This window comes from Sceloporus occidentalis, unplaced genomic scaffold (assembly GCF_023333645.1).
Source record: "Sceloporus occidentalis isolate IW3139 unplaced genomic scaffold, rSceOcc1.0.p SCAF_22, whole genome shotgun sequence".
NCBI classification, from domain to species: domain Eukaryota; kingdom Metazoa; phylum Chordata; class Lepidosauria; order Squamata; family Phrynosomatidae; genus Sceloporus; species Sceloporus occidentalis.
Window position 1 is genome coordinate 8057379 of NW_028317002.1, and position 13303 is coordinate 8070681.

Below are 13303 nucleotides of genomic sequence, written 5' to 3' on the forward strand. Positions count from 1 at the left end.
GGATCTTTTCTTCTTTTTTTTATACCACAAGCCTTCCTCAACAGGCTTCCCAGTGTTATTATGTATGCGTGCGCCCGGGGACACGGTGGGGGCTGCTAGCGCTCGCATCCTAAACCGAAGCCTGAGTGGCGGGAGCTGTCAAGAGGGCGACCGGGGCTGGCATGCTATGTCTGTTATCAAATTACCAGCAGGTTGCTCCTTGTGTGTGGAGTCAAAGTTGTATCGTGAGAGATAAACCAGCAAGAGCGACCGTAGCACCGATTCACGGATGGAGATATAGTTAAACGCACCCCCCCCCCCCCCGTACCGCAGCTTGGACGACGGTGGTCTCGGGGATTGAATACAATTGGTCAGGCATTTATTTCTGTTGACCGTGTGGTGGACGTGCTTTGGGAACTAAGCTGTCTGTCTGGCGTTACTGTCACTGTCTTCGTGAATCCTGCCCGTCTGCACACCGCATAGGTGCCGGGCAGCATCTCTTAATAACCAGGAGGATCCAGCTGTAAAATATACGGGACACAATAAAACGCCAGCTTCTGGAAGCCAAACTTTGAAATGCCGCGCATATTCCGAATTATTGCTTATATATTTGACACAAGTTAGAGCCGTCCTTCCTTACTGGCGCGGGTCTGCACCGCGTCGGAACCGCGCTCATTTACACACAACTTGCCTCACGCGCGCTGCTCAGCCCCCCTCCCCGCGGAACGCTTAGTTTGACCACGTGACCTCGCAGACTACCAAATCCATCTGTTCCCTTTTAAGGTCGTTAGACCAGGAAATGCTAAAGTTCTTCAAAAAGTGTTACCAATCGTAACATGGCGCAGTGAGCATCTGAAACAAACGAACTTCATGTGTAAGCCCCTTTGTCTAGTTGTTTAAAATGTGATATAAGGGCATGTCACATCAAATAATTAGGTGTAGGGCGCTGTGCAGAGGAGCTTACAGTTTGTTGGAGTGTTAGAAAATCGTGCTTTGTGAGGCTTGGCACTTTTATTTGAGTGCTTCTTGTGACTCCAGAGACTGAGGTGCCAGATTCTCACCATGGATGCCAGGAGAAGATGCCCAGGACTATTATGCTGCTTTTGTTACAACCATGGCCATTCTAACCAGTGCTACATCTACTGCTGCCTTCTGATCCTCTTCACTGCCAGGGGTAAGTTTCATGTGTGATGTGCATAAAACAAAGCCAGCACTAGCAAGGGGACCTATCTCGCAGGGGAACCTATGGTAAATGTGTTGGCTCTGGGTTTTCATTCCTCTGGTGTAATGGATCCTTGGCTTTTGTCCTTGCCATGATGATGCGTTCTGTTTACGTCACATAAAATGCTTATGTAATCATGATGTAATTAAGATTTTAATGACGTTGATGTTATATGAATTAAGGAAAGTATCTTATTGTCTTTACCTGATGTATCGGTTTGTCTTAGTCTATCAGTTCTAGTTTTTTCAGACCCTGTGAACTTGTGGACTTTAAGATGCGCTGCGTAGATTGTTGGCGCTATATAAAAAAAAGATAATAATAATTGTAATGATGTGCCGCATATTGCATGTATATGGGTACCTCCTAAGAGCAAGTTGCTTATGAAAAATGCATGCTGCGTTATTTTAAATGTAAGGATGAAAGGGTGCTTTTGACCAGCAAATGTCCTACAGATCTGCTGAGAACTGTGACAGACTTCAACATACAAGCCGCCAAGCAGGGTTTCTGAATCTGTGCTTTGGATGTGTCACCACTGTGGTTTTGCTAACAAGTGAAGTGCATGTTGGACTGATTTGTCCTCTGAATATTCTTTGGATGACAGTAAGGTCTGATCTCACCGCTTTCTTTCTCCTGTATAAGCCAGTGTGAACATTAGTAGAAAGGTGTGACATTTTATTTGTTATTTGGGAGACATTGGGAAAGCTGCTAAGACACTAGCGTACATTATGAGATGTCACATTGATGTTGTTGTTTCTGTAATTGTTGCCCCCATGTGGATCCAATTTAACTCTCGTGTGTTTTGGAGGCGCAGAGGATAAAAGAAAATTGTAATAACATTATAGGGAGTAAAGCGAAGACTCAGATGTTAATTAAATACAAATTCAATAGATGTGTCTCAGCATAGGGATTTATGCTTTAGTAAGCTTTGTCTGCTTGCATTCCCAGCCCCTGCTAATTTTATTTAGAGAAGCTAAGCATGTGTAGCATGGTATGCTAATAGAAAAGTAAAGAGTTAATGTAATTACAAGGTCCATTTGTTGCATGATTGAAATGCAAAACGCCATACAGCTGGAAGGGTTGGGCAAACAGTTGGAGGGATGCTGAAAATAATCCAAAATATATGCTGTTTCAGAGGAAAGCCTGCTAGTAGTAGATGCCTTCCAGCAATAATTCTACTGTATTCAGTTAGTGGTACATAACCGGGCATATATTTGTTATGCTAAACACATATTATTTACCAATTTACAGGACAATATAACATGGAATCCGGCATGATTTTGTCTCCAAAGGCAGAATGATGCACTACATCTTGTCTAGAATTCCATGGAAGCAGAGATTGGGAACCTTTGGCCCAACTGAGGTCAACAAAAGCCATCATGCAGCATGGAGGGTTCTGTAGTTTCCAGCAGCTGTGGTGGCAGAGGTTGCCTGTAAAGGAGGGGCTGCTTTGCAGAGAGAAAAGAGGTTAAACCACTGTCAACATCTAAGAGTTTTCAAGCAGAACATCTCAGATTAGAGAGTTATAAACCTCTTGCAGCACGGTCTTCTCAGTGCTTATTGCAAAAGAGTGCTGCAATTAATTGAATTTTTTTTTTTTTGTAATTTTATATCAAGGGCATTTTTTTATACCCAATAAAGAAACCGTGTGGGCGTTTTATGGTTATGTGTCATTCATGAAATCCCTACTGGTGTAGTTTGGGGACAGGATCTGTCTGGCAACCAGTACCCCCAATGGTGATCAAAGGCTTGGCGTGTTGTCGTTTTGTAGTGACAATGAGGTATACCTTATAATCGGTATGTGTCTCCTGAAACAAACTGAGAATTATATATTCATTTTTGCTCAAAGCATCTCCAACATAAATGTTTTTCTTACTGTTCCTCTGCAAAACGGTAATACCTATCTTAGTCCAGTATCCTCTCTAAATGTCTATTTTATTACCAGTTTGAATGATGATATGCTTTAATAGTCATATGTATTAACAAGCTCTTATACATATCTGCTGCAACATGAATGTAGAAATTAATTCATGCTAACTACAAAAGAAATGCATTCACAGTGGCTCACAAACAAAAAGGTAGATTTTATCAAGCAGAACCTTAGATAACTAGATACTAGACTAGATAACACATTGCATTATTTTCTGTGGCACTCGTTGGGTTAACAAACAGAATATTTTTCTTTGTCACAGAAGCTGTAACCTACTAGCTTACCTAGAGGAAGAACATCTGGATTTTGAAACCTGCAGCTTAATTAAGTTTGGGATCTTTTACTATGCTGCTGTGATAATGCATTGGCCCATAAAAAACAAGGTCAAATAGCTTTTTATTTTTACCAGATACATATTAATCATCGTATTAAAGATAACATTTTATCACAGAAGGACGTTAGAAATGTTGTCTTAGTGCTTAAGATATTTGGGTCACCTTCCACACATCGTAATTAATATTGTTGGGTATTTTAGCGAATTAAAGTATCTCAGAAATTATCAACTACTAAATGATGATCTGAGGATCATAATATATAATGGATCAATGAGTTCATCACAATTGTTGTAGAGTTGGTTGCTGAAAACCATTGGTGTCTGACCGACTACCAATCCAACTACCAATGCTAGGAACGAACAAAAACAGTCTATAATAGAAGGAATGTTAATGCAACAAGAACTAAAATTCATACGTAATTTCCTTAAAAAGTAGGAACCTTTTTGCCTTAATGTAGGGCAGCACAGATGGCTTAAGATATAAGCTAAATCTACAAGCTAACATACTGAATGCTGGAGAGAGATCAAGTAATGTGAATATTGCAGTCAGTGTGTTATGTTTTAAAGTTTAGTAACAGCACATACACTGCTCACTTTAGGGCCAAATTCAAGAAAAATGGTCCAAGAGATGATGGAGTCTTCGGTCAGAGGTAAACTAATATATTGTTCTTTGTCGGAGAGCCCTTTTGAAATACACAGTAAAGTGAGGACATAATCATATGCATTAAATCAGTAGTATTATTCCCAAGAATTTACAGTATTTTTTTTCCTTCAGTTTTGCTGTTTTTTTATTGTCTCATTTGTTACTCATTTGTTACTGTCCCCATGTAGAATATCTCATTGGAAAATGAGATTATGCTGTGTAAGCTTCTCCCTCGTTTATAAACAATTTTTCAATGTCGAAACTCAATTTCATGCCCCAAGCCCCTGTTTTAATCTTATGAAAAGGAAGAAGAACGGGAAAGATAGGAGAGAAACCTGCACTTGTGCTTGTAGATTAGTTGTGTTTTGGCTTTTGATGTAGGTGTTAATGACAGATACACCTGTAACCTATTGGAAAATACTCAATTTCAAAACCAGTTAATGTTTCTCAATGTCATTCTGTTTCCCAGATGCAGCTTTTTTAAAACCCCGTCTTTGTAACCTACTGCAATGTGAGGTTTTTGGATGCCCTTTTTAGGAAGCTCATTTCTTTTCATTCTTTAAATCCCTTAAAAATAAACCCACACGTAATATAAATCAGAAAGTTAAAAATGTATCTTTTACTGGGTAGAATATATTATTGTTTATAGAGCTTTCAGATTTATGTTATTGTTCTGTTGAGTTTGGTTAGTTACATTTTCATGATTGCTAGGCTGCACTAAGACATCGAATGATATCAATTATAGCCTACTGTTATAAAATGATTTCACTATCACTCATGCTATTCCATTCTTGATATCAACATAAAAATAATTTTTTTTATGACAGCAACAAAGTTTGTGTCGCATATTACTACCCGTCAGTAGTACAGGCTAAGGAGAGGTATTGTCTGTTTAGTAATAGATAAGGACATTAGTTTATGATATACATACAATGATTGATTAGTTGCCAGTTTTTGCTGATAAAACAACCATTACTATTTAGAGCCCGAAATATTGACATCTGTCACGTGGCTGATAATATAACATGGATTTATATGCTAGGCAGCCTTTCCTAAAGGGCTTCATATCTACAGTAGAAACTTTATTGTAGTTGAAGCATTGTGGACAGCATTTTCTGCAAATTATTCCCCAGTGAAATTGTTTATCATCTTTAAATTAGGATTTAGAAGTTTATTGGGAAGTTTGGAGCAGTGGCTGGAGAAAATACCTAGGGCTAACTTGGTTCTTCATAGTGCATAGTGTAGTTAATATAATCGAATGGTAAGTTTTATCTGACACTCAGTTCACCTGCAAGACGTTTGTAAACAACATTTCTGTGGCAAACTACCAAATGTATAGGAATCCATCCATATGAAATATCCTATTGGTTTCTTTCGTGATTGCTTCAAAATTCACACTTTTGCCCAAAACTCTTCAATGCATTATATATTTTATTGTATCGTCATGTAATGATCTTTTTTGTGTCTTTTTTTATTATTTGCTGTTTTTCTACAGTGGTTTGGTAGACACTTAGTCTATGCTATAGTAAATAAAAGGACAGTGCATTATTTTTTCAGGGATCAGTGACCAGGCATGTTTATTGGTTAACTACCTAGTGGCTACCGCCTGACACTAGCATAGGAATATGGGCATGCATACATGTTGCTTTAGGCACATTAAAAAAGGATCATGCATTCATGTAGCAGGGATAAGCAAAGTGTCCATACAAGGACACCAGTGTCCGTGGCAAAGTTTGTGAAGGTCAATAGAACATCATTAAATTGTCCTCCACACTCAGACCCCAGTAAATGCCCACAATGAGCAATGTTGTTACCTACCCCTGTGATGTACTCTTAATGTCTTTCTTGTGGATGGGTTCAGCAACCTAGCGTCGTTCTGTACATGCTATTGGTGCAGTAGACTTTAGGGCTGAAACAACGAATCGATAAAATCGATAATAATCGATAACGGAAATCGTTGTCGACGATTTCCGTTATCGATTAATCGAGTGATCGATTCGTTGTTTACTTACCTCCGCGAGCGTTCCCCGCTTCTGCAGTCTCCGCCTTCTTTTAGTTACGTGACGCGTTCCGGAGGTAAGTATTCTTCATGTCTGTGCGAATCGCTCTGTGCGAGTGGCTCTGTGCGAGTGGCTCCATTCTCACAGAGCGGTTCGCGGGGGTGGGGGTGGGGTTTCAGGGGATGCAGGGAAGGGTGTGAGTGTGGGGGCAGGGCAGGAGACTGGGTGCAGGGCAGAGTGGGGGTGGGGATGCATGGTGAGAGTGTGGGTGCAGGGCAGGGTGTGAGTGTGGGTGCAGGGCAGGGTGTGAGTGTGGGTGCAGGGCAGAGTGGGTTCAGGGTGTGAGTGTGGGGGCAGGGTGTGAGTGTGGGGGCAGGGCAGAATGTGGGGGCAGGGCTGGGTGCAGGGCAGAGTTGGAGACTGGGTGCAGGGGCACAGTGCAAAGTGCTGGGTGCAAAGTGCCAGGGCTGGGTGCAAAGTGCCAGGGCTGGGTGCAAAGTGCTGGGTGCAAAGTGCCAGGGCTGGGTGCAAAGTGCCAGGGCTGGGTGCGAAGTGCCAGGGCTGGGTGCAAAGTGCTGGGTGCAAAGTGCCAGGGCTGGGGCAAAGTACTGAGTGCTGGGTGCAAAGTGCTGGGTGCAAAGTGCCAGGGGTGGGTGCAAAGTGCTGGGCGCAAAGTGCCAGGGCTGGGTGCAAAGTGCCAGGGCTGGGTGCAAAGTGCTGGGTGCAAAGTGCCAGGGCTGGGGCAAAGTGCTGAGTGCTGGGTGCAAAGTGCCAGGGCTGGGTGCAAAGTGCTGGGTGCAAAGTGCAAAATGCTGGGTGCAAAGTGCCAGGGCTGGGGCAAAGTGCTGGGTGCAAAGTGCCAGGGCTGGGTGCAAAGTGCTGGGTGCAAAGTGCTGGGTGCAAAGTGCCAGGGCTGGGGCAAAGTTTCTTGAACAGTAATAGTCCACCTCTTTTCAGAATGTTTGGGGTTATTTTGTTTCATAAATATTGTGTTTGGGTTCTTGTACTTTGAAAATATTGTTTTTTATTACATCATAACAAAATAAGAATGTTAATGTAAATTTTAAGTTGTTTTTTAACATCCAGTTCATTAAATTATTTTAAATAAACGAAAAATGTGCATATTGGTTTTTTTTATCCGATTAATCGATTAAATTAAAATAATCGTTAGTTGCAGCCCTAGTAGACTTATATAGGGTAAGACCCTAAGGAACCCGAAGGACTAAGCTTCATATAGTGCATATCATTTTTATATAACAAATGCACTTGATATCTTAGTATCTCTTTATTAGACAAGAGGGTGACTTTAAGAATGTAGTTGTTAATTTACTTTGCATATAAATGTTTCTTGGGAGTGGAGCTGAACAATTAGAAACGGTTAAATATGTGCTTAGATAAAGCAGCACCTCATCATGCTTGTAATTATTAGAAGCAGTTGCTCCTTGCTATCAATTTGGAATAGAAAACTGTACATAACACATTGTTTAAGGGGCAGTCTAATTCTCCATTAATAGATACAACAATTATTTTATGTTATCTAAATTATTATTAGACAGCACCAGAGCTCCAGTGAATCTCCTCCATCACTGCCTTCAATTCAGGCAACTTTTGGCTGTTTGAAGCAACTGATCACTGTCAGCTCCTGTTAGCCCTCTTGAAGCCTTGTATGAGCCACTGTGCAGATGGCTGGCAGTGAGAATGCGTGCATGCACCCTACTGCACAGGAGATTTGTTTAGCCAAGCACATCTCCTGCATTTCAAATCTAATGAATCCATCGAAGCATTTGAATGCGAAAAAATGGTAATCTAAAGCTGACACTCAGCTATGCGTTTGAGTGTCCCTTTAAGTAGATCTAGCAATGCACTCAGTGTAGGGAAGGTTAATTAGACTTACCAATAGGAATGTAAAGGTCCACCTGTACAATTGCAAACTGTATTTACCGTATTTCCCTATGTATAAGACGCACCTTTTTAATAAAAATTTGGGGTCTAAAAACTGGGTGCGGAATTATACAGCGGTGGTAGATTTTTAAAAACAAATTTTTACAGGAAAGGGGACCTGCTGCTTACCTCTGTGTTGCTCAGCAGTGTCTCTTATTCCGTCGTGGCAACACAGGAACCCGGTGGAGTCACGTGAATGTACATCACATCACATGACTCCGTTCCTGTTCGAGCAAAGCAGAGGGAAACAGCGGCCCCCACGAGAGTCTGCGAGCGGCACCAGAAGATCTGCAGTTCAGGTAAGGGTGGGGGAGTGAATTAATGAATATATATGTGTGTGATAGCATGGATCCGTGTGTAGGGGGCACAGGGAGGCTGAAAGTGATGTGCGTGTACTGGCTGCCTGAGCATGATAGGAGTGTGATTGCTAACAATTGCTAGCAGCTAACATCAATCACACTCATATCATTCCCAGGCAGCCAGTACAATAAATATATATTTTTTTTTATTTCGGGCCCGATGCGTCTTATACATGGGAGCATCTTATACTTGGGGAAATACAGTAACTTATCTTATGCGTTGATATCACCTTTGACATTTTATTCATAAACTAGTAAACAAGACTGTATTAACGCATAGCATGGCTGCGACTTGTGCTTAATCAAGTTTGCATATGGCTGCGTCTTATTTGTTTTTTTACCTGTGTTTTGATTTGAAATGCCCCAAGGAGGGGTTGTTTAGATGCCACATGCAGAACCATGACATGAGCATATTGGGAATGTTACTTATTAGCATTCTTGAATTTATCCTGCAACAGTGCTGACATTGTGTACCGAGCTATTTGTCATTTACATAGGAAAAGCCATAAATTGCTGAAATGGATGAATAACTCAAGTCAGGTGGGCATACTGGGTGAATAAAATAACGCGAACAGTGTGTGGAAGAGTTTATAGCTGGTATTAATAGAACATGCCTGATGCCAGTGAAATAAAAGCAAGCACTAGCGGTTGGTTACAATTAACCTTCAATGTACTTTTAAATGTGTGAGTTATTAGGTTTATAGCACTCAAAGCACAGTGACACCTGTAGATGAAATCTCACAACCCAGAGGTGCTGCATCACCTACAATACAGGCCTATATAGCTGTGAGCTAGTAATAATATGCACAGACTGGAGAAAACACAAGCTATATGGCTGTTATAAAGCATACGGCATATCTGTATTGTCAAGGCATGTTAGGAAATAGGAAAAATGTGTACACCGGAGTGTACTGTATCATGCTTCTCACTATTGTTTCCTTTTTTCAGCTGAGATATATGATATCCCCTTACCACACTGCATTGCTGATATTGTCTTTATTGCAGTAATAGGAAAACATTGTTGTCTATGAAGGTATAAGTGCCATTATCTAGAAATACATGTAAAATGTAGGTTTCTCTGTATTTGAGATACAGTTACTTGATCTGTGTGTGTAAACAAGCCTATTGTGCCCTGCAAATGCCGACTGTAGCTACAGAGTAACAAAAGCATTTGTTTATTATTTTAAATGCTCGATGGGCATTATACGGCAAGATCTTATTTACGTTACTATTTAATATATTTTCCCTAACTTTATTTTCATTGTGATTAAAAATGTACAAGAATGTGCAATAATTCTCAATATATTTAGGGTAAAGTAAAAGTATTTGAATATTTTTTTCCATATTTTTGTAAAACATTTCCTCGCTGTTTAATTTAGTAGAAACTTGGCATCCTCAGCAGCATGCAAATCAGTTTTGTGTCCACTATGACAGTGAAGGAATCACTAATAAGAAAGGCCAGTACAAGAACAACATTATTTATCAATATTCTGTTAGTTCTGCAGTGGAGAGACCTATAGTTTTCAGTGTTGGGGTTTTCGAAGTGAAACACTATAGACATTAGAAATCTTAGCTATTGGTACTGGTAGCAAGTACACCCCTTACCTCAGTGGGAGAGCCAGATTAAGATTCATTAAAGGCACTAGACATAAAATTATTGCCCCTTTATGCATAATCCTATTGGTCACAAGCAGCTCTGTGAGTTTGTTTGGGCAATGGGACCGTTCTTTGACTGGGGTCCGAGGAAGCTGTCTACATAGCCTTGTGGCCAGTTTACCTATTTACGGAGGGATTCTGATGATGTGCATTATTTGCTCTTCAGTGGGGAATCCTGCACGCCAAGGGTTCAATGCAAGCTTCTACAAACTGTATGCATGCAAATCTTTCCCATCCTCTTTCTGTTTTGCTTCTCTGGCCTCATGAAAAGGAACACATAAAAAAGGAGAGTCTAAACAACTAGAAATAAAGTTATTTTTAGTAATGTTTGTTAAGGCCATTGATGCTAATTCATTTACCCTCACTTGTTATCCGTGTCTTACATTTCATTCATTTTTTGTTGAACCATGTCCTATAGCAAATGAGAGGGAGTAGCAGGCCACCACTGGCCATCTTGCACGGCAGAACTAGAACTAAAATAAAGGACTTAAAGTCCTTTACCATCATTGTACTGTTTGACTTTACAATAAATGTTTCTTAAGATGTTACTATTAGTATGGTTTTATGATTGATACATTTGGAGGAAAAAAACAAGCACTTCATTCAAACCAGTATAGTAAAAACAATCGCTTTAGAGATGTCTCATTTGCTTTTGTTGAATATCACATCATGTCAGGTTCTCCATTCTGCTACTAATGGGTTTAAACATAAATTGATATACAATTGTATTACTGAAAAGGTGTAGTAATAGAAATAATTGATTAAAAATAGCAGGGAAGTATGGTATTTTACAGCCATTTTCTTATTTTTGTTGAGATTACAATGTTAAAGTGAAAATGTTCAAGTTTTCATTTTGAGCTCTTTTGTGAAACACATACATTTTCCTTTTTGTTGAAGATAATTGCATGAAAGGAGAGAACACTCCTACTTATCAAACGTACTTTACAGCTAAGAGAAAAGGCAATGCCTTGAACAGATTTTTGAGTATGTTTCCTGAAAATATATCCGAGGGGGTTATTTTATAGAACACAATTGTGTCCCATCTAGCTCTGTTGTGGTTTAATTAATAGTTCCAGTCCTTATCCAAGAAATACAATATTCCTTCTTTGCAAACCATATATTGAGAAACACCTCCTTCTCCGGGAAAAACATGAAGATGAAATATTGGTTACCATAAAACAGAAATAGTGTAACTGTAAAGGGCATCGAATTTATTCTATTGGATGTACCTTAAGTTTCAATCTTATGAACCTAAGTAATTTTGCTTTGAGAGTATGACATTTTGTAGAATTAGTGTTTCTATGTTCTAAAATAGAGGATGGTAGGTAAATGGAACAGGCACCGAGTAGTGGTTGCAGCTTAAGGACTTTAAACAGTCATGGGATAGGCATATGATCTAAGGCAAGACAAGAGTTCTATTACAATTGAAGTTACGCTTTGGTCTGGTTGCTTAAAGATATAAATGGACAGTCAATGGCCAATATAGTCCCATCCCAAAAAATGCATATTAAAGTACTTTAATATGCATTCTTTACCTGTAGGAAAATCAGATTATTCATGAAACTAGAGCTGTATATAAACGTTGTGTTTCAAAATGGTGAATTGTTCTCAGCTATAGTGATATCGTTTCTTGCAGATGATTGTCCACGGTTTCCTTCAGTCGTTTCCTACTCTGAATTATTTTTTTTTGCCATCTGTACACAGACATTGCTGCATAGTGAGGAACAGTCAGAATACTGCGTGCAATTTTGACAGCTAGACTTTTTTTTTTGCAAGGGGGATGGGGTATAAATAGCTGGGGTTATTACCTGTTATTCCTGAAAGCAATAATTGGATCAATAACAAGCTCTATAAAAAATAGAAGCAGCAGTTTATAGATGACCCTGAATAGAGAGAGGTTTGTTAACTGAGTTTTCTATTTATATTCACATATATTATATATACAGGTGTGGCCAGAATATAACATATCCATTAAAATATATATATATATATATATATATATATATATATATATATATATATATATATATATATATATATCACAGATTCCTTAGAGTTAAATGCCAAAGGCTACTTATAGAATCATAGCCTGTTGAACCACTAGAGGGAACAATGCAGTGAATTCTATAATATATTTATTTTTTTTGTCTCAGATTTTCTGTGTAGATTCCAGAGTCGATTCTGTTAAATATAGAGGCTTGTTGGCTTTTACAACTTTATCAGTTTGGAAGGAAATGTTTGCTGCTGAGCTGTATTTCCGGAATGCCTAAAATACAAACTGTGCTCAGGGGATATTAGGACATTGTGTTAAAAATTGTTACCATTTGTGCTCATATCACTACTGAAAAATCACGAACAAAATATATTTTAGAGATAATAATATTAAATCTACAAAAGGAAGCACAAAGGAACTAGGGAACTAGAGAAACCTAAGCTATTGCGACAAAGTTTGTTAGAAATAGTGCAAATATACACTCATTGGCCACTATATTAGGTACACCTGTTCAATTGCCTGTTAACACAAAGAGTTAATCAGCCAATCACATGGCAGCAACTTAATGCATTTAGGCATGTATATGTGGTCAAGACAACGTGCTAAAGTTCAAACCGAGCATCAAAATGGGGAAGAAAGAGGACTTAAGTGACTTTGAACTTAAATGGCATGGTTGTTGGTGCCAGACAGGCTGGTCTAAGTATTTCAGAAATCTACTGGGATTTTCACGCACAACCATCTCTAGGGTTTACAGAGAATGGCCCGAAACAGAGAAAATATCCAGTGAGCGGCAGTTGTGTGGAGGAAAATGCCTTGTTGATGTCAGAGGTCAGAGGAGAATGGGCAGAATGGTTTGACATGACTGAAAGGCAACAGTAAGTCAAATAACCACTCATTACAACCAAGGAATGCAGAATACAATCTCTGAACACGTCAAACCTAGAAGCAGATGGGCTACAGCAGCAGAAGACCACACCTGGTGCCACTCTTGTCAGCTAAGAACAGGAAACTGAGGCTACAATTTGCACAGGGTCACTAAAATTGGACAATGGAAGACTGGAAGAGCGTTGCCTGGTCTGATGAGTGTCGATTCCACCTGTGATATTCAGATGGCAGGGTTAGACTTTGGCGTAAACGCATGGATCCATCCTGCCTTGTATTAACAGTTCAGGCTGGTGGTGTAATAGTGGTTGGGGACATTTTCTTGGCACACTTTGGGCCCCTTAGTACCAATTGAGCATCGTTTTAA